Genomic DNA, 23,779 nt, shown 5'->3' with positions numbered 1-23,779 from the left:
ACAGGTTTATTTTTCAGTGGTTCCAAATTAAATATCTCTAGGCATGTTTCTGTCCCATCTTGGCTGCTTCATGTTTGCACAGGGCAACAAGACAGGGAAATTCATTTAAAATGTCCCCACTGGGCCAGAGTTCACTCATCCCTCTTTGCTGACACCTGGCATAAATGTGCGTTCAGATTTTATAGTACAAAATATATCAGATTTTTAAACAAAGATTATTATTGATAAACGATAGATGAAAGGCAAAATGCAAAATAGATAAGATATAGGTTTAAGTTTATGATTGGTATCACTTGGACTAGAAGCAGTCCTGTCACACATACTGTGTTATCATACTGATTACCAGGGCATTTTATTATTTATTTATTTTTATTTTTATTTTTAATTTTTTTTAATTTAATTTAATTTTATTTAATTTAATTTAATTTAATTTAATTTTATTATTTTATTTTATTTTATTTATTTGTCAAGAACGTATTAGGTAATAAGTATAAGCATGGATTGGATACATAAAATAGATACAAATAGAAGAAACATTAGGACAGGGACGGTAGGCACGCTGGTGCTCTTATGCACGCCCCTTACAGACTCTTAGGAATGGGGTGAGGTGAAAAGTAGACAGTCTTAAGTTAAAATTTGGGGGGGGGGGGTTGGGATGAAACCACAGAGTCAGGTAGTGCATGCCAGGCATTGATCACTCTGTTGCTGAAGTCATATTTTCTGCAATCGAGTTTGATGCGGTTTACTTTAAGTTTGTATCTATTGTGTGCTCGTGTATTGTTGTGGTTGATTTTTTTTTTCTGTCACTGAACTGTCCATCATTTATATCTTTAGTTGCTTACAGAAAGGAAAGGAATCCAGTAGGACGACAGGAATTTAGAACGATATTTTCATGCTTTTTCCCTTCTCTTCACATGCTTTATTCACAGTGCTACATGGATTTTTAAAGAAAGAAGCACGAAGGTCACTTTTTCTCCCCACAAGGTATTTAAAAATGCTTGATAATAATAATAATAATAATAATAATAATAATAATAATAATAATAATAATAATAATAACAAGAGTTATTTATTAATTAAATTTATATGCCCTCAGTCTCACTATCCAAATTGATTCTGAGAAGTTTTCAATAAAAAATAAACATGAAAATTAACGTTAATAAGATTAACAAAAATTAAGGTAATTGAATATGAATAGTCAGCCCTGTGTTTTCACAAAACTCTTACGCAAAACTGTATATGGTTACACTGCAAGAATGCAAGAAACTAATCTCCAGTGGTGGGATTCAAGTAATTTAACAACCAGTTCTCTGCCCTAATAATTTCTTCCAACAACCAGTTTGCCAAACTGCTCAGAAAGTTAACAACCGGTTCTCCCAAAGTGGTTCAAACTGGCTGAATCCCACCACTGCTAATCTCTAATCTTCTCTTTCTTGATCAGAATATTGAAATTTTTAAACAGTTATTGAAATGGAATTCAATACGTTCAATAATACCTTCTCCTATTAAAGAGGGAGATTAGGATTCCAATTTTAGAGCATCCTAGAAGAAGAAGAAATGATACCTTCTAGTTGAAATTTGGTCCTAGGTTCAGGACAGAAACAGCATTAATTGCTCTAGTTCATAACTTCTGATGGAAAAATAGAACCTCCCGCTTCTATGAGACCTCTTGATGTGATCCTTCTGAAGCACTTGAAAAGATTTAATATTGAAGGTACCATTTTGCAACAGTTCTATTTTTTTCTGAAATGGGTGGTTCTAACTAGTGTATGTGGGGGGAGGGAGTTCCAGTGTAGAGTTCTACAGATATCAGCCATTTTTCCTGTGTTGTTTAACATCTATGTGAATCCACTGGGGAAGGTTATCCATCAATTTGGGATAGGGCATAATCAATATGTTGACAATCAATTGACATCCCAAGCTATTCTACAGATGCTATGGAGTTTCTGAGACATGTCTAGAGTCTGTGAGGGAGCCATTAAGTTATAATGTAAAAAGCTCAGCATAAATCCAAGCAAGATAGAGTTTATAATGACTGTGTCAGCACTTCAACCTGCATTTACTCTAGTGCTGACATAAGAAGGAGAAGAGGGGGCAGCTGGCAAGAGGACGCTTGACTTCTCACCTACTTATTTTCCCTGAAGATAATATCCCCTAGGAAATGAGATGGGAGGGGGACATTCCTGGGAGCTGAAGTAGTAGATATGGGGAGAGTGATTTGGAAGAGGGCCAATGAGATCCAGAGAATTGGGGAATGGAAAGGGAAGGTTTGGGGTCAGGAAGTCATTGTTGGCTACGCCACAATTGGGGACAGGTTGTCGTGCTTAATAAAATGAAAGATTTCTTCAAAGACTATTTGTTTGGAAATGCAATTTATTTTATTTGAGACAACATTAAAACCTGACAGACTGATTTTTCCTGAAACCAGAATCTCTTTAGATTCTGGACAAGACTGAATTTACTTTAAATCAATATGTCTGTGTCTTGGCATATTGGATTCTCCTGAATATCTTCTTGTATCCTGTGTCTTGTTCAAGCAATATCCTGTGTCTTGTTCAAGCTTTCACCCAAATTTCACTGGTGCACCAGTGGCAAGCCTCTAAATTGTGTTTCATGCCCTTATCACTTTCAACTTAGGTCACTGCAATGTGCTCTACATGAACTGGATTATTTATTTCTACCCCTGAATCCATGAAAATGGGCAGGATACAAATAAATATAAATATGTTTCCTTAAATCTTTATGTTTTTGATGATTCATGGGATTTATAACGTAGAGAGAGATATAATTCTGGAAAAATGGTCAGTTTTTTTAAAAAACCAATCTAACATGATCACTACACATAAAGAGCACAGAGTTATTATGGAAAGAACTTTAAATGTCATCAACCAAAACTGAAGTGATGCGAAGAAAACATTTGTACAAAGAGTCGAAAGGCACATCAAAAAAAGGGGCAGAGGGAAATGATTCATTTAACAGGAGAAATAGTTATGACTATAAATTACACACATACTTATTTAGTGAGAAGAAAGTTCATGTTTTTCTTTTTAATTTTCAGAAATAAAGAATTCCAAAAATCCTAATGTTTTCCTTCAAGTGATGTTTGCTTCTTCATTATAGTCTTTCATGTTCATTTCTCTATGAAAGGAAAAAAGCTCTCGTGTTTTTATTAGAGTGTAATAGGTTTGTAACAAAAGCCAGACATTTCAAAATTGTATTCATCCATGTCTTTGACACAGCAACACAGAATGTCCTTTATGCAGGGAACAAACAGATCAGAACCTTTACATTACCTTGTCATCTGAGGAAATGTGCTGTTTCAATTAGATTTGGATAATCTGTGCTTCATGTAAGAATCTCATAAGAATTTCTAGTATTTTAGAAATAAAGTTTGCTTAATGTTGTTGATTAATCATAAAGTTAAGATTTGTTTCTTATATCAGCTGAAAGCAATAAAATTACCGTATTTTGAAACAGCCACTTTAAAAGAGAAATATTATAAGTTAGTTAAGAAAAAACAGCTATGAACAAAACAACACTGCAGAAGTTCTGTTTAGTACATTTATATCCCATCTTTATTTCAATATAATAAGATAACTTTATTGTCATTTTTTTTAAAACCACAAGCACACCGGCCCAATGCTATATGGCACAAAACTGTGACTGAATTTAGATGTTCTGCTTCGGATACCACGAAGCCTCCTCCCAGAAGGTAACAAGAAAAACAGATCATGAAGAGAATCAGTGGTGGGATTCAAATTTTTTTACTACCAGTTCGGTTGGCATGGCTTGGTGGGTATGGCAGGTGAAGGATACTATAAAATCTCCATTCCCACTCCACTCCAGGGGAAGGATACTGTAAAATCTCCATTCCCTCCCCACTCCAGGGGAACATTACTGCAACATCCCCATTTCCTCCGGATCAGCTGGGACTCCGGAGGCAGAGAATAGATGGGGCGGGGCCAGTCAGAGGTGATATTTACCAGTTCTCCAAACTACTCAAATTTTCCACTCCCAGTTCTCCAGAACTGATCAGAACCTGCTGAATACCACCTCTGAAGAGGATATGTGGTGTCCTGGATAGAAGGAAGTGAACTACTAATGATCTTTTCTGCGATCCTTCCCACTCTCTGCACGGCCTTCCTGTCTGAAGCAGCAATGCTTCCAAACCAGACAGTAATGCAATATGACAGGATGCTCTCGATTGTTCCTCTATAGGTAACATTTCCTATAGATACATTTCCTTCTTCTGTTCTTATGACACAGAAAATCTAGGTGTCACAGTATACCTGGAAGATGGTATAATTGGGGACCAGGAGCATTGGATGAAAACGTTGCTAAATAAGAACATACATTAAAAACTGGGAACCATTTATAAGAATCAATGTGGTGTAGTGCTAAAGTGTAAGACTAGATTGGTTTGAGTTCACCCCCAGCCATAGAAACTCATTGGGTGTCTTTTGGCTAGTTATTCTCTCAAACCAACCTATCTCATAATGTTGTTGCTTGGGGTAAAATAGCTTTAGGAAGCATACTACAGTGAGCTCCTGAATAAATGGTAGTATTGAACAATACTACAAATAACAAATAGAGCCTTGGTAGTACAGGAGTTTAAGGCACCCTGTTATTAAGCTGGTTATTAAGACCAGCTGCCTGCAATTATTGCAGGGTTCGAATCTCGCCAAGGCTCAAGGTTGACTCAGCCTTCCATCCTTTCTAAGGTAGGTGAAATGAGGACCCAGTTTGTGGGAGCAATAAGCTGACTTTGTATAAATATACAAAAGGATTAAGGCTATTGCTGAGCACATTGTAAGCCGCCCTGAGTCTTCGGAGAAGGGCGGCATATAAATCAAATTAAAAATAAATAAATAAATACACGATTCAATGCCCACTATCAGTAGGGGGATGCAATACAATGACAGTCTATGGGCAGGAATGTGAGGAAAAGGATTCAGAGGAATGCTGCTTTAATTACACTTTAAGATGATATAGGAATTGCTTTGGCAGGCTTTAAGGGTTCTATTACTTTAGCCTACTGACAATGAAATGCATTCTATAAATCCCATGGTTCTTGCTTTTTGTCCCATCCTTAAAGGGACAAGAAAGACATCTGGCTTTGTGGCATCCTTTCCATAAAAGACAAGAAATAGTACCATCGTATTAACTATACAAGAGGCAGTAAGGTTAGCAAGAAAACTGAATGAGAAGCTTTGTTTTGCTAATTTCAAATATGGGATGTACCCTATGGAAGCCAGAACAAAAATCAAAAATAGGATAACTAGAACCACTCTTCAAAACTAACTAACTAACTAACTAACTAACTAACTAACTAACTAAATAAATAAATAAATAAATAAATAAATAATCAAAGAGCCATTTGTCAAGGAAGAAGTAATTTACATATTTCCAAGTGGAATTAGGTAAAAGAAACAATAGCACTGCTGAGTTAGCAAGAGACAATATTTCTTTCTGAGGCCTGAGAGAAAAATTAGTTGAACCATTATCCCATCACTGAACAGTAATTCAAAATTCACTAAAATGACTTTATACCTTCACTGGGAAAAAACCCTACAGAAGGGAAGTAGATGCATTTAGCCTCTAATACTAAGGACAATTCCATACCACAGCTAAGCCTGCTTCTCAGCTATGAATTACCAATGGGCCTAGGTTGGTACTTACTCTGGACCATAGCCATTACAGACCATGAGTGCTCATTCCCTTGCTTCTTGCCCTTCGCCTCTTTTGGCTGTCTCTTGTGTGGGCTGGTCTCCACATTCCTGCCTTTTGATTCTAAAATGGACCATCTGGTTCAGATGCTAGAATAATCAAAGCAATTAAAAAAACAGACTGTTCTTCTGCTCCACTGCAGATTCAAAGAAATTAGGTAGAAAGGAAAGCCAATAGTTTATAATATACACTAAAACTTTGTAGCTTTATTCTAATAATGCAACTTACATGTTTAGGGGAAATAGAAATAAAACTGGGGAAAGCAAAGGGAGCATGATTCATCCGGTATGGGCAGAAACTGAAAGTGGAAAACATAAGAGTTGGATGAACTGTGGAGCTTCTTGCAGGATAAGAAATAATGGATTGAAGAAATAGGCTATTATTGGGATAACTGCTAGATATAATAGCATCTATTATATATAATAGTAATAACAAGAACAACAAGAACAACAATGCCAGCTGCTTACCAACAGAATTCATAGCAGCTAGATAATTTAGAAAGGAACAGCTGCATGTGCTCTGGAGCAGGGGTCTCCAACCTTGGCAACTTTAAGACTCTGGGAGTTGAAGTCCACAAGTCTCAAAATTGTCAAGATTAGAGATCCCTGCTCTGGAGAACCTACATTCTGAAGGGGCAAAGTCACTAATTGAAGCTGAGCTTTCACTATATCATTGCGCCTCATTCACATGGAAGGGCTAAAGACTGTCCAGGATGGAAAATTTCCGTTTTCCTTTTCAGCAGGGATATATTTGCAATGGCCAGTGAGTGACAGGAGGGTAGTCACCTGTTCTTGCACTCAAGGAATGATGAGTGGCCTGTAGTGGTGGGACAAGCATAAAGTGCCCTAAAGTGCACTCACTCCTAGTCTAATTTAAAGCAAGGATGGACAATGCATCATCACTAAGTTCCTTTTGTGTAGCCCTCAAAATACCATTTGTTTGTTTTCAAATAACATAAGCACTTCACAGTTAAAATCAAGCAATCTCCAAACTCCCGCCCCCCACTTTTCTTTAATATATTTGGCGCAATTCATACTGAGGCCTTAGGCCCATCCTCAACTGTTGTGTAGACTTGGCTATCAGAAGAGTCCCTTCTTCTGAATAAAATCTAACTGTATAGTGCTCTTTATATGAATGGATATGTGTGGAATAACATAAGTAAGAAAACACATGAAATAAAAAAATAGCCCTACTTTCAATTGATGCATTGCAAAGGGAGCTCATTATGAGTGTTCCAGAACTCTAGAAGTCATGGAGCCAAAATAAACAGATCATTTAAAATGCTTTGAATAAGTAGAGACTATTTCTAAATAGTTTGCCAAAAATCTTAGTGTCACTCTGTGCTGCCAAAAGTTGACAGTGAACTACACCATTAAATCAAGATGGCCAAAGTGGAGACTCTGGAATCCATGTTGAAGTTTTCAGGAGGCTGTTATCTGCAGACCATGTTATCTTTTCCTGGTGTATAAGGGGACATCTCTTACACAATGCTTCTGTCTCTCTTTCATTGTTTCTTCTATCATTCCACACATGCACCATCACCATGATTGCATACCTGTTGAGGAGAAAAATGTAGAACACAATACTCTTTTCTTTAGGCAACATAGTTTTATAATATGTATTGAATTCCTTCATTCTATCTTTATTACTTTATTTCACTGATTACTGGGAAACAGATTCTTACCTGCCCTTGAATAAAGCTTTTAATTGTCTTATATTGATTTCAGGACTTATATAACAGGTTCCTTTGCATTGCTGTTTTTCCTTTCTTTTGTTTAAAATAACAAAACCAGATCATAAAGAAATATCTGACTAAGGGCTTATCCTCATTATCTCGCGAAAGTAGGCAGGCAAGCTTTTTGGAGGCCAAGAAAAGATATCCATCTCTAGCCCTCTCACTGTGCATACAGAAAGATGTATATCCCAGGGGTGGGTTCTACTTACCTTTACAACCAGTTCGCAGCGGGGACCGTGCACAAGTGCAGAAGTTTTGATGACATCGGGGACGGTGGGCAGAGCCTCCCACCAGTTTTACTACCGTTTCTATAGAACTGGTGCGAACCGGGAGAAACCCACCACTGGTATGTCCACTAGACCTGCCCTCAGGAAGTAAAACAATTGGCAAATAGGGTCTTAGAATAGGCACAGCAGTCTCAGCTAAAAATCTTGCAACTATCATCAATGTCTCCATTCAAACAGGATTTTCCTAAGCCAGTTAAGAACTGATCTACCATGAGCACAAAATGCAGTAAGAACACTTTAAGGATGCAATGTGAATATGACATAATACTGTATGTTTCTTCTAAACAGCATTCTGTGGAAGAGAATCATAGTGCAAAATCAATGAGAGAAAATGAGATCAATTTGCTCTCCTCTACTACAAAGAGAAAATAATAAGATTCAATCACAGACCTCGTACCTAACATGTAATTTGGCCCTGAACATCAAGACTCCTGCTTGCTCTTGGCTCAAAGCAAGGCCAAAAAAAAAAGTCTATAATTTCTTCAAAACATCTGCAGGTACCATAGGATTCAGCAGCTCAGGATGTCCACAAAAAATGGCATCAAGGGCAGGCAGTCAAAATTTGTAGATCCCTTTTGATCTCAATGCTTTTCAGACTGTATCTTGTGACCCTTACTTAAATAAACATATTCTATAAATGTCTGGATTTATGAACTTGAAATAAATTTATCTCTTATTTTGCGTGACCTGCTTTTTTTCATCGTATTCAGCACTTTCTTACCCAAGCAAGGAATGATCAGTAATAAATCTGAAGTGTGTGGGAGGCTATGAACAAACCTGCCACACCATAAAAATGGTTCTTTAAAATATTTCAGTGCTTACAAACAACAGTTTTTGCTAGTTCAATCCAAATTCTGATTAAGTTGTGCCAAACTTAAATGTTTATCATCTGCTGTTTGTAGAATACTACATGTTGAATGAAGTAAGATGGCAAAATGTTAAGCCTCCAGTAGAATAGCCAGAGGGGGTGGGAAGCTGTGGTGACTTAGTGGCCAAACATATGCATTACAGATCAAGTCCCAGATTTAATTTATTTCATTTCCAGCTACATGGATCTGAAATTTGTCTGATTAATTCCAGTAATGAACGATTCTGCTATGCAACTATTTATGTGATTTCCCACCATATTATCTACAAAGCTTGCCTTTATTTGCTGTTTTTAATTTTAAATCTCTGTATTTCTTCTACTATTATGATGCATGTTATACTTCTCTTTTTCCTAGGAAATATTTTGAGCTCAAACCTAGAACTCAGTGGATATGTTTTAAATAACTAAATAAATCTGAATGAAGTAAACTTATCTGATCAATTTTCTTTGTTTAAATTTTCCAAATGTTCTAAATGTTTAATGGGTTTTTATAGCCATGATCCTGTGCAAGACTACCTATTGCTATATCATCCCATAAACTGATTGTAGTTCATTATGCATACATTCTCCTTCAAATTATTATTCAGGATAATAATTGTCATTGGATGATCTTTACTTAAACTATTCTGAGGTTGTGGAATGATTTCCTGCACATAAGTTCATAGTACAGTGATGGCGAACCTTTTTGGCACCGAGTGCCATGCGCTCGTCTGGGATGCAACCCGGAAGAGGAGCTGCCCAGGAGGTATACATGCACCGGGAAATGAACTTCCGGTTTTTGGCATGTGCATGCACACTGGCCAGCTAGTCTTCCTGTTACTGACGTGCATGCACATGCAACAATCAGCTGGCTGGTGAGCAAGTGCACGCCGGAAAATGGAATACCAGTTCTTCCGTTTCCAGCACTGCCACACACACAAAGGCCAGCTGATTGTTATGCATGCATGTGCGTCGGAAACCCAGAAGAGGAACAGGTGATGTTGCACGTGCCAGGCAACATGGCTCCATGTGCTACTTAGGCATGCGTTCCATAGGTTCGCCATCATGGTCATAGTACCTAAGTGGTGAAATCCACTGTTTCACGGTTCGTGAATGGGAATGCGCGGGAGCATGCACATATGGTAAAAAAACCAGGATGTAATGATGTCCCAGCAGGTGGGCAGAGCCTCCTGCCACTGGCACTACTGGTTCAGCGAGCCAGATAAAACTGGGAGGGGGGGATTTCACCACTGTAGTACTTCCTCATATTGTCATTTAGAATATTTTTTTTCATTGTTATCTTGGCTACTTAAAAAGAATGTTGAAACTATATTAAGATATGTTATAAGTTTATATTTATTGTACTTGTTTTGTTAGTCTTCTAAACTGCCTTGAACTTTGGAAAGGGGAAGCTTTCTCCCACATTGTTATGACCTAAGTCATTATTATTATTATTATTATTATTATTATTATTATTATTATTATTATTATTATTATTATTATTATTATTATTATTATTTGAACTTGTATGCCACCCTATCTCCGAAAGGAATCAGCGCGTCTCACAACAATAAAAACAAGCAAAATCAATGTTAAAAATACCCAGTGAGATTATAAAAAGACCATTAAAATCCCCTTTAAAACCCCTTCAGTCCAAACCAGCCAGGCGAAATAACCATGTTTTAAGGTCACGGTGGAAAGAGCGAAGGTTAGGGGCCACCCGGAGCTCCAGGGCGAGCTGATTCCACAGGGTAGGTGCGCCCACAGAGAAGGCCCGCTCCCTAGGGGTCACCAGCTGACATTGTCTGGCCGACAGCACCGCAAGGAAGCGCTCCCTGTGAGAACGCACCAGACGATGGGGAGCTGTCGCTGGCCACAGATGGTCAGCCAAATATCCCGGGCCTAAGCCATGTAGGGCTTTATAGGTAATTACCAGCACCTTGAATCTCACCTGGAGGGCAACCGGTCCCGCAGGAGAGGTGTAACATGAGAGTGTTTGGACACTCCTATTACTACCCGCGCGGCCGCATTCTGCTCCAGCTGAAGCCTCTGAGTGGTCTTAATACTACTCAATATTGCTGTTTTCTATGGTCTTTGCTCACAAAATTGAACAGATTTGTCTGTGTTGGAATCTCAGTGTGCTAATGAAAATAAACATAAGTAAGATCCTGCCTCCCCCCACCCTGCCCCGTGATTAAAGTCACCAGAGACATGCAACTTTGTGAAAAATGTAGGAATGTCAGCACTGTCGTCATATGGGGAAAACTTGTTACAAATGCTTTAACTCTACATACATTTTATGAAGGATTTGTCAAATGGCATAGGACCTAAAAATTTCACCAATGGGGATATAGTGATTGATTATTATCTAGAAACTATGAATTATAGACCCAAACGGAAAACTTGATCTGCCTAGGTTTGAGATGATTATCCCAAGCATAAATGACTTGAATGATAGAAAAGAGAGGGAATTCTTTGCAGCTGGCTTGAATGGATCAGCTATCTTTATCCAGCAGAATATCTCAGGTGAAGAGCTGTCAAAGCCTTGGATTTAGAAGATTTGGGATTCAGCCAGGACTCAAGTCAGCCAAGAACAAGTTCCTGAAAAAGACTTTGTAGAATTGGCAGTCAGACAAATAATTCTATGGTGCTTACTTACTGTCAACAACACAATTCAAGCTCCACTCATAAAGCTGATTTCTTAACAATTTATTGGAAAACTTTTTAATTCTGGCCTTTACAAGGCTTTTCCCAGCTCAAGGAAAAGAGGACTGCAGTTACATAAAGCATCTAAATAAGAATCATTGCAAGGACCTCAGATACTTCATTTGGAAACATGCAAAATCAAGGATAAATTATCAATTATCTGCCACCACATTTTAGACACCAAAAAACTTTGTGTCTCAAGGGAATATAATATTATATTATTATCTATATGGTATGTACATGTGTTTTAGGTCTCTTTCTTGGATGCTTTTTATCAAGTGGGGTCCATTCTATGACTGTCTTGGTCCACATGTCATCAGTTCTTTTTGCTATGTAACCAGCCCATTTCCATTTCAATTCTTTTACTCTCTTGATGATATCGTATACAAGGTGGATTGATGACATCAGCAAGTATTGCGGGTGCAATTGGCAAAAGAAAGCTCAGGAGTATTGATTGGAAACATGCAGAAGAGGCCTTCATCCTGGACAGACAATGGGTAAAATGATAATGATGATTATGATGATGATCATGTACTTGTATGTGAGTGGATATCTGAATGGATAGATAGATAGATAGATAGATAGATAGAGAGAGAGAGAGAGAGAGAGAGAGAGAGAGAGAGAGAGAGAGAGAGAGAGAGAGAGAGAGAGAGAGAGAATGGGAGAAGTAAAGGTTCATATTGGTTATATATTTTGGAAATCAAAAGTAAAATTAGCTATAGCATGAAGGAAGAGTTTTAAAGAAACTCTCCACATAAAGTGTGGAAGACACTATGAAGTGTTATACAAGGAGAGAACAATCAGTCTTATAAGAGCTCTGAAAGAAAGTGTTTTAATAAAGTATGCTGTTTACTGCAAAATAAACTGAAATACTGTATACTCCTTTATTTATCCAAACAGACTCATATGAAACAGTGGTCAGTTCAAATAATTCTTGACAGTGGTGGTCATTCAGCTCTGTGATAGTAGTACTGTACTGTACTCTTTGCAAAGAAGCAGATCAGATGCATTTAAAGATGCTATTGGATTCATTTTTATTATTTATGCTCAGGTAATCACAGAAAACCAAAAAGCTTCTAACAGTATTGTCAATACTTAGATTTTCTTTTGCAATGTTCTTGGCGTAGGGTTGCTGAAGAAGACAATTGAAAACTTTAGTTAATTCATATTTCTGCAGGATTGCTAAAAAAGGTTTAGATTTAAAAAGGCTTGCTTGTACTATTACAATTTTACTGATAAACTACTAATTTTTCAACGTAGACTCATGCTTCCTTCGTAGGTTAGAGGTACAAATATTGATGAGCTGTTTCATTCTTATTGTAATCTACATGAATAGTTTGACTATAATCTGATTTTTAAATCTGAAGACTATCTGAAATATAGTGGGACAACCAGAGAGGTTGACTAATTGAAGGACTATTTGCAGTGACACTCCTTGCCTTTGAAATGTCTTCTCAATAGGCCCAATCAAAGTCATCATTACTCTTATCTAGAGCAGGGATCCCCAACTTGTGGGCTCGCGCAACCCCACTTGCAACTTGCACCTGCCCCTCACACAAAACTACCCTCCTCCCCCATACCAGGCCACCAACCTGGAAAGATTGGGAAATGCTGATCTAGACAACATATTGTTAAGAACAGCTAATGATGACATATTAATTTAACCCCACTAAAATGAATTTTGTTACTTATGTTTATGCCAACTTAGTTTTACTAAGTACCAGGAGATTAAGAACAGATGAACAGTGCTTAAAATGCCCATGATTATGGTAATACTATGTTAACTAAAGAGAGGAATAGGGCAGAGGTGAAATCCAGCAGGTTCTGACAGGTTCTGGAGAACCGGTAATGGAAATTTTGAGCAGTTCAGAGAACCGGTAGTGGAAATTTTGAGCAGTTCAGAGAACCGGTAGTGGAAATTTTGAGTAGTTCGGAGAACCGGCAAATACCACCTCTGGCTGGTCCCAGAGTGGGTGAAAATGGAGATTTTGCAGTATCCTTCCCTCAGGAGTGGGGAGGGAATGGGAATTTTGCAGTATCCTTCCCCTGGAGTGGGGTGGGAATGGAGATTTTGCATTCTCCCAGAAGTGGGGAGGGAATTTTTGCAGTATCCTTCTCCTGCCACGCCCACCAAACCATGCCCACCAAGCCACACCATGCCCACCAAGCCACGCCCACAGAACCGGTAGTAAAAAAAAATGGATTTCACCACTAGAATAGGGTCTTGGCCTTTCAGATGTTTTGCATTCAATAGTCTGACAATTATACTGGTTACATTTTTTCTCTGTGGCATCTCATGAGTCCCCTGGGAGAAGGGCGGTATAGAAATCCAATAAACTCTTAAACTCTTAAACTCATGTCATCACCTCAAAGAGTTGGAGGTTATCACTGAGAACAATGCAACAAACATGGTATGCCTAGTTTTCCCATAGGCTTGGAATCTTCACAGAGAATTAAGTTATATCTTGCTTTAGAAAAACCTTTGACACAAACTGAAGTCAAGCTGTTAGCCTGGATTTAGTTTGGTATAAAACTTAATACTTATCCATGACTAGGAATTGTTCTAAAATGAACTGTGGTTATTTACTAATGAGTAAAAAGCACTTTCTTTTTGTCTTCTTCCATTATCAGTATTTTCTTCCATTTCTTCCATTATCAGTATTTTCTCAAAACCTTGGAATGAAATTCTAGAACTAAGCCACGGTAAACTGTGGCTCACATTCATCTATTTAATAAACCTTCCCAAGTATTTTCTTTCTTAAATATTTTTTTTAAAAAATAATGTGTCCGGAATGATTACAAGTGATAGACACTAGTCAGCTGGTTGATTTGTCTTGTCTTTTCTTGAACAGCTGTTCCTGCATTAATAGTGTGGCTCCTGCTTTGTTTCCCAGTAGAATTGAGCCATTTTATAATCTGACACCACTACTATGCCTAGCTTTCTGATATTTTGCCAGGCAGATAGGAGATCACTTTATAGCACTATGAAAAGTCTCTAAAATGTTAGATAGTTTACAAATAGTGTATGGAGCCTAGGTAGTGTTAGCTTCTTCAATTTTCTTTCCACACTTTCTCATTTTCTTAGATTATATTTTTAATTCTTTGGGGTTATATTTGTTTATGGAAGAAGCCAGTTGTTTAGTTCTGTTTATAGTTGAGACCTATTATTAGCTGTCAGGAGACTTTTAATATTCCTTGGACTAACTCTAATAGAATCTAATATCTGAAGGCTATTACATATAGGATCCAAAATTCTTCTACATCTGAATTCTGATTTTATATGCTTTAAAAAGGGACCATCCAGAAAATGCCATCTTTAAAATTTAAAAATATTTCCCTCCATCCATTCAGAACATTGCTATAGTTGTACCGTGTCCCCGAAAATATGACATGTCCCGAAAATAAGGCCAAGCCTTATTTTTGGGGTGGGCATAAATATATGCCCCCCCGAAAATAAGCCCTAGTGAAGGGGTGGGCATGGCCAACACAAGAGGCAGCCCTTCCCTTTCCCAGTCACCTCCTGGAGGTTCAGCCCCATAATTGCTGCCTGCTAATCAGCTGAACCAGCGAGGGTTGTACAATTCAGCCCAGCTTTCCAGAGCACCTCCCCAGCTGCCAGCCTCCTTCCCCTTTTCCTGCCGATCTTTCTTTACATGCGATCGCAGCACAGACACATATCCTCAAAATGTTCCATCTGAAGCCTTCAGCCTTGCAATTCTGATCCCTAAAGAGAGAATGGTGTGTGTGTGTGTGTGTGTGTGTGTGTGTGTGTGTGTGAGAGAGAGAGAGAGAGAGAGAGAGAGAGAGAGAGAGAGAGAGAGAGAGAGAGAGAGAGGGAGGGAGAGAGGGAGAGAGAGAGAGAAAGAGATCCGATCCAACCTTGGAGAGTTATCCGGGCTGGCAGCAATGTTCTCTCCATCCCCCACCCCCCTCTCTCTCTCACACACACAGAGGTCCCTCACCCCTCCACTATCATTCAGACGGTGAAAGAAAAGTAGTCTGTGAGACTATGGTAAAAACACCTTCCAACTTCGTGAGATTTTTTTTTTTCTTCATGAGAAGTTGAAAGGTCTGAACTACTGGTATATTTTTTTACCCTAGTCGAACAGACTACTTTTCTTGTCCTGAATGTGCAGCAGACAACAGAGTTCGAAAGCAGGTTAGTGAAGGGATGTGGCTGCCCTGGGGGGGAGGGTAAGAGTTTGGCATGGGTGGCCTGGCTGAAGGGCCTTCAGGTAAGCCGATGCAGGGCTTTCGGGCAGCTCTGCAGCCCCTGCCTTGCTTTGTTCTCCACCCCCCCCCCACTGCCTTTCTTCATTCTTCTTTGCAACGTGCAGCCTCTCACAGTAAGGAGAATTTGAGGCAATTCTCGTTACTGTGAGAAGTTGCACATTGCTTCGGGGCAGGGGAAGCTTGGTCCTCTTACCCGGTTTCCCTCCACCGTTTCTCTTTTTCTCTCTATCTGTCACTCACACATACACAGAGAGATATTTGAGCTCTTGAACTGCTGTGCACTTTTCGCCCAGAGGGAAATGAAGCAGGTGAAAAGTGTTTGGGTGCCCGATAGGCGCTGGCCTGCATTGTCAAATATTTGGGCTGCTGAGCTCCAGCCTATATGCCTATTTGGTGCTCCAGGGGCCAGGCTACAGCTATGGTTCTAAATTGCTTCTCTCCTTGATTAGTTTCCACCCATTGCTTCTTGTTCTACCCTCAGGTGCTTAGAAGAATAGTTTGACTTCCTCTTCTTTGTGGCAATCCCTGAGATATTGGAACACTGCTATCATGTCTCCCCTAGTCCTTCTCTTCATCAAACTAGACATACCGAGTTCCTGCAACCGTTTTTTATATGTTTTAGCCTCCAGTCCCCTAATCATCTTTGTTGCTCTTCTCTGCCCTCTTTCTAGAGTCTCAACATCTTTTTTACATCGTGGTGACCAAAACTGAATGCAATATTCCAAGTGTGGCCTTACCAAGGCATTATAAAGTGGTATTAACACTTCACGTGATCTTGATTCTATCCCTCTGTTTACCAAGGAAATGTTTCAAACTAGATGAATTTTATGAAAACCATTACGTAAGCATTGTGTTTGTTTCAGTAGACCAAAAATTTTAAAGCTTTATATAGGAGATCCAAAACATTGGTAAGAAAAATCAGTTCATTTTATTTAAGAGCTGTAAATGACATAAGAGAACACCAGTATTCCACTGACATCATTCTCCTATTTTATTAAAGAGGCAACACCACATTTAGATAGAGTTGCCTTTTCATAACATTTTCTTAATAAGGGCATGAGCATTAGTCTGGATTTTATGCTTATTTTTATGCATGGCATTCATCTCTTTGTCATCACATCCTATATAGTTATGTCACATCTAATATATATTATGCCATGACATTCTGACTTTTCTATGTAAACTTACTTGTATGTTTGTGTATAATATATGTATGAAATTCAATCAACAGATTGGATAAGTATTTGCATCTGGTGTTGGGGCACTTTAGGGTTATTATTTGGCTTATAACTTGAAAGCATTTCCAAGTTGTCTTGACTCCTTACTTTCACTCTTAATATAATAAGGCTAACAATGATCTATCATATATTGTCAAGCAAATTATAATTGGCTTCTTGGGTATGTATGATTTAAAATAGCAACACATAGCATCTGGTTAGCGTCTCTTTTGAAAATAAGAATAAACTATTCTATTGGCACAGACTTTTGAAAGCTAACTGGAGCCTTAAGAACTGGCCATGCAAAATTCATGCACTAGTAGATAGGTTAAACTATTGATGTCTGTCTCTTTTCTTATTGTGAAGAAAAGGTATGTATTAAAACTTGGAGTATTCATAAATAATGACACAAAAGCTTTTCTCTGAGTGTTTTCTCCTACATTACCATAGACAACAAATTTGTAATAAAGTAATATACAGGGTTAGAGGCCAGCCATAAAGCTAATTTGAGTAAGAATTTTGTATGGCAGCTTCTCTTTTAATTGAAATACCACTGAATTGAAACATACCTTCTGGCTTCTAATTAAGCTGAAGTTGATATTCTGATTTTTAAAAAAACTATTATTTTCAGCTTTTAGAAAGAATAGGTACTTAGCTGAGAAATAGTGAAACAAAGCTGTGAAGGAAAGAAAAGAAAAATATTTAAATAAATAACTGATTTAACAAGTTTGGAAATAAACTTTTCTCAACTTGCAGATTGATGGGACTATATAGTTTAGGGGTCCCTAAATTTAGACTTGTGAACTTCAACTCCCAGAATTGTCCAGCCACAAGTCTTAAAGCTGCCAAGTTTAAAGACCTCTGATATAGGTAGTTCACTATGCATTCTCCTTTGCTGATGAAACTTAAGAGGGATAGATGATTGATAGATAGATAGATAGATAGATAGATAGATAGATAGATAGATAGATAGATAGATAGATAGATAGATAGATAGATAGATAGGCAGGCAGGCAGGCAGGCAGGCAGGCAGGCAGGCAGGCAATCCAGTATATATTCTGAATGATCTAGAAAAAGTTATTGCTTCAGACTAATCTATAGCCATATATATGTTGTAATGAAGATATTTGGCATCATTGTACATATTTTTGTAAATCTACAGCAGGTGATCCATCCAGTCTAAAAATTAATACTTTAGTAATACCTTACTAGGTATTAATCTAGTAAGCATAATTGCTTACTAGAAAATAAGAAGATTCAAAGTTCTTGCTTTTGCTTTATGTTTCAGGACAAGGGGGTCTTTTTTTATTATAACGGCCACAAGTAATGGCCAATTCTTGAACTAATGGAAAGGAACTTCTATCATTTGAACACCTTTGAGGATTTCCAAGACTAAGTTTCCTGACTCTGGAAAAACTAGTCTTGGATAGTTGTGGGAAGTGAAGTGATTTCCTCCTACTGTATAAAACTGAAATTTTCTCTCTGGCTTTAAAGGCTAGAGGGCCTGAAATATCATCTGGATACTTTTATAGAGACCAAAAAATGAGCCCCAAGGAAAGGAGAGGAGTAAAAAGAATTGTATTTTTTTTAAAAATGAGTACTTCTTATCTACTTAAGTGTTTTTCCAATGAGACCAGTCTAAATTAAATTTAACACATCTCATCTACTTACATATTTATTGCTGTGATGATTAAAAATATAGAAAGCAGGGGAGTCCTTATCTTTTATATTACTTGTAGACTGTACATTCTGTTCCCGTAAATAAAAGAATTAATAATATAATTCTATGCATTTTCTTAGTAAATAAATCTGATTTACTCTCTGCAACTGGGTTTACGATTACAATCTTAATTAAAGAAATAACAGATATAGAACTGCCTGTCAACTTCCATGACATAATTAGTTGTATCTGACAACTGAGACACAGGCAACTTATCAAAATAAGATTTAGCCAGAATAATTACGGCAGCAAGGAAATATTTTTATGATCTATCTTCGTTGATTTATTACACAGTTGGGGAAAAACAATAAGAAGCATTGAGCAAAATTCGGTCAACCTCTCATGATTATCTCTGAGTATTCTTTCAAAAAGAAAGGAACCAAGGGTTGGGTTTCCTGGTTTTTTTTGTCAACTAAACTTCCCAAGCTTTACTGCCTCCTTGCCCTCTGGAGTGCAACTCTGCCCTCCTGGGAATCCAGAATATATTCCACCACAGTACCTTAATTGGGCTAACTACAGAATACACCAAAATCCAGGAACCATGACTTCCATGGAATTGAAATTTGGCAAATCATATAATCTTAGCAGGTTTTATAACTAGATGCCTAGTTATATTGCCTAATGGAATGGAAAAGAAAAATTATTCAAGATGGAGAAACTAGGAGTTGTTAATACAGGCGGGGGACAGTTTCTCTGGCGCCAACCATCCCCATGGCTCTGTAGGCCTCTGTGTCTCCCATACAAGACTACACAGCCAAGTTTTGACTCTTTTGTGAGACCTGATTTAAATCAATAGTCCTTTTTTTCAACCCATTTCCATTAATTTCCAGGGAGGTGGTGTCTTCCCATACTCCCATAAAATCTCTAAAAATTTATTTTAAATACTTACATGGTTGTCGACCGATACAAACATAGCACCCTATAGAAACAAACCACCTGTTTTTTTCTTTTCCTTTACCACCAGCATAGCACAGATATAAACAGATTGTATTGAGATTTTCTCAATAAATCTCTGTAATAGCATGATTTACTGTGCTGCTACTATTGTACATACTCTTGATTATTTACTGATATTGACAATATATCAGTGAGAAAATGCTACAAGAACCTTTTTCTTTGAGTTTCCTTGTGTTTCCTCCCAAATTTCCTTTGACTATGAATGAAATTCAATTCTAGGGAGGCCATTCAATATTTTTGGACATTTTCTTTCTGAAAAGACAAACATTCTATGTTTTTTTTTTATTTTGCTCAGCCATGACTGTGTGAAAATCCTGAATCATTGCAGTACTGGCTTGTTAGATATCAAGATTTACTAGAGGAACTACACACTACACATTACTACAAAAACCTATTAGAAGAATATCATGCTGAATCAGGACTTTTCATGATTTTCTTTTTGTTCCCAAAGTACTTTAAACTAGATGAGGGTGGGAAGTAAAATAATTGAATGCCAATTGTGAAACAACCATCGGCTATCTTGGCATAAAGTGCTTGTTGTAAATTATGCTTCATGCTAAACAATGGATCATCCAATAGTGAGGACAAACTGGACAAACTGGAGAATGGGATTACAAAATTTAGAAAATTATTTACAAATGGAATGACCAATGATGCGGAAGAACTCATGGTTAATGACATAAATATGATAACAAAGTTATTAGAATAGGCATGTGTAAAGTGTGAATTATCAACTAATTTAATGCAGTATTAATAACAATTTGTGGAGTTTATTTTGCCCTTTTAATCTGGTTTTCCAACGTCTTCTTTTTTTTATTAATTATATAGCAGGATGAGACCTGGTATGCTTTTACAGTCAAAACTAATTTTTTTGTAAGAAATAAATTTCTGTACCTCAAAGGCCAAAAGAACCAATCCTCTTCAAGGGAGTTAGGAATGAAAAGTTTTAGGTTGTGTTTGTTATCCAAAAATGTAAGGAACCCATGAAACAAATTTATTTTACTCAATGTCAATGGTAGTATGTTTGAGGCAAAAGAGTTCTTGAAGGGTTATTTAAAAATAGTATGTTAAATGATTAAAGTGGATAATTTCCCATAATTCTGACATTCTATTTATTTCTGTTCCTAATATGGCTATAATGTTTTATACCAGCTTTGAAATTTAATAATTCGCTTTTAATTTAATTTTTTTTAAAATTTATATTAGGATGATGTTGTTATTAAGTAACTGGACTAATTATTTGCTTACCATTCTTGGTAATACACATCAAAAACACAATCTTAGACTTTAAGATTTTAAGAAAGAAAGGAGAACATCTATTTTTCCATTTTAAAAATGTCTTTCTCTTTACATTAGAATGTAAAGAATCTCAATAATCTTCTGGGTCTGTTTGTGCATCAAAGTATACTGTTAGTACATATTGTTTTAATATTCATCTTTTATATTTCAGCGATTGGTATTACAGATGAAAACAACTTTAGGATTTCTGCTGAATATTTGTAGATGTATATAGCTTTGGATTTTTGTAGCGATGCCAGTTCTAAATACAAGCCATATGTAATGTGAAACCTCTTGGCATTCTTTGTTTAACATACTTTCCAGCTGAAGATCAGCAGGTGAAAAATAACAGTGTAAAGTATTAAAATGCTTGAGCAAATTCCTGCATGATAAACAACAACTCTGGATACTCCAGATTTTCTGCTTTTTATTTTTCCATTTCATTGGTATATCATCACATCACTAAAAATTGCCTTCTACACAATACCTATATCATTTTTGAGAGCATGGGATAAATTTTGAAGAAAGGATTTATCCCCCATGAATATGTTCATTTACATTAGTACATATATTAATTGTTATTGTATAATCATTCAGTCACTTCTGACATTTGTAATTCAGTGGTATTGGAGAAAAAGAGCAATAAATCAAGAAAATAGTAAAGCCAAGGATTGCTCATCTTAAAGGCTAGAAGTAATCTAAAAGCAGAAGTGGGGAGGAACATTTAAGAAAGATGTTGAGGATAAGTATTGGATATGAAATTCCCAGTGTTTGCACATGGTAAAGTCATGATAAAAACTTAATAAAATGACAATCACGTGATTAATTGTTCTATCAACCAATCAGAAAGCTGATTTGTAGTTCGTATTTGATGCGGCATAAAACAATTATTTCTGAATGGCAGGAACAGATTACATTGTTTTCAGCCTGCCTCTAGCGTACTTGTATGATGATCTCTGCATACATACATTTGCTTTATAGAAAACCATTTTTCCCTACCTATGTATTTATCCGCCAATCAGAAATATTTGTGATACACATTTAATTGCATATGTCTTCTTCTTTCTTTTTTTCCAATTCTGTTAATTAACCTTATTTTGGATTTGGATCTGATGACTATTTTGTCTATTTTCCCTGCAAAGTTGTTGTTGTGTTGGACTATGACATATCTGTTTGCCTTTGATCTTTTCTCCCTTGAAAGTCTTTGAGTCATCCTCTGGCCATTTTACTTGTTGTATTAAATTTAAAATCCCTTTAATATCTTTGTAAACACAATTATTTTTAACCCCCAGGACATTTGATGCAAATATGTATGTTGTATCCAGCGCTTCCTTGAGTTCAATTCTAATTCTATTTGCTCTGTTCTATGCACTTCTGCAGTAGTCTTATAAACTCCTGCACTTTTTATCTTCATTGTTTTATCCATCTCAGTTGGCAATAGATTACATGATACTCTGGGACTCACCAGCTGTTCCAGATTATGTCCATTTGTATAACTCTCATCATGATCATTAAAGTGTTTACTGTATGTTGTTTTGCCAGACCTCTTTCTTTTGATAATGCACATGTTATTGGGTGGTTTACTCTGCACTAGTTGGGCTTCTTCCCAGCTCCATTCTTTCTATCATTCATTGTCTTTAGCCAGGTTATGTTAGTATCTTCCGCTTGTATTATATAAGAAAACTGTTGAAATATGTTAAATTTAAAATGTTTAAATAAATCTTGCGGAATCAATATAGGTATCTCTCTCCAAATATGTATCAACATTGATGCATATTTTTTTTCCTTAATACTAATTCTTTCCAAAAATATAGAGGTATTTTTATCCTTCTCAATATCCCCAATCTTGTATTTCATAAGAATAATCAAGAATCAAATTTAATCTTTTCCTTTAACATTAACAATTATATTTTTTTCAGAAATTGAGAAATGCATTTATTTAATTTTATTATAGCTGCCTAACTCCAATGAACTCCCATGAATTAAATAATATACATATTCTGCCAATGCATAAGTGCATTTGATTACACTAAAAATAATAAAAAAAGTGGAGTGGTACATAAATACTAATATTTGTCTTGTTAATTTGATGTTACATTTTTTTCCTCTGAAATTAGAATATAAAGTTGATTGGTTCATTAATCCTTCAGTTTGCCAGCTGAAGGCAATTATACAGGTGATAAAATATTTTGATGTTTTCTAATCTCTGGTTGTGGTTATTCTTGTGTCTACTTCCACTAACTAAGGCCTTTTTGAAGCAGTTACTGAGCATTTGAAAATAAAGACAATTCACTCTTATAAAACAGGGGATGACTTTTAAAAAGCCTCTAAACCCTTTTACCTAGCAATTTCAATTATGAATAAAAGGTTGATTTTAAAAAAGGAAGTAATTTTAAAATTTCAGACCTGGAAAACCAACAAAAATTTCTGCTATTATTTCCCAAAACCAAAGCCATGGATCACCAAAAACAATCTGCTGAAAAGATTAGTCGATATAGAAGTAACATTTCTGCATATTTATGCAACACTAATGTACATGGGAGAATAATGTAACATACTCAATGCAACATCTCAGTACAAATAAGATGGGGAAATATTGATTTAATTGAAACATGTGTACCAGAAATCTGTTCTGTTTCTTAGGACTCCAATTATGTAACTATGGTTACAGGTTGCGCATTTGAAGAAAGCCAGACATATTGCGTCTGTGAACTTGATCTCTGCAGAATACATTGTTTGAATGTTTTATTTTGGTTCAGCTCCCAACTTGCTTGGAGTTGTGAATTCATTTAAGCTATTGCTTTGCAGACTTGGTGTTTCCTGTCTTGGTTTTTCCTGTAGATATGCAATCTTCAATAGTCTTTTGCTTACAAGCATTCTTTCTCATCTTACAGAAAAATCTTTCTCTTTTCTAATACCCTTGTTGTTATGGTTAAAACTGTGTGATTGACAATCACCTTAAGCTGTAATTTAATTTAGTATCCATTTTTTTTTTAAAATTTGATTTATATGCCGCCCTTCTCCGAAGACTCAGGGCGGCTTACAATGTGCTCAGCAATAGCCTCTATTGCT

The sequence above is a fragment of the Pantherophis guttatus genome, chromosome 5, assembly GCF_059756535.1.
Source record: "Pantherophis guttatus breed Tessera chromosome 5, ASM5975653v1, whole genome shotgun sequence".
In the NCBI taxonomy this organism is placed as follows: Eukaryota; Metazoa; Chordata; class Lepidosauria; order Squamata; family Colubridae; genus Pantherophis; species Pantherophis guttatus.
Note: the sequence above shows the minus strand (reverse complement) of the source record.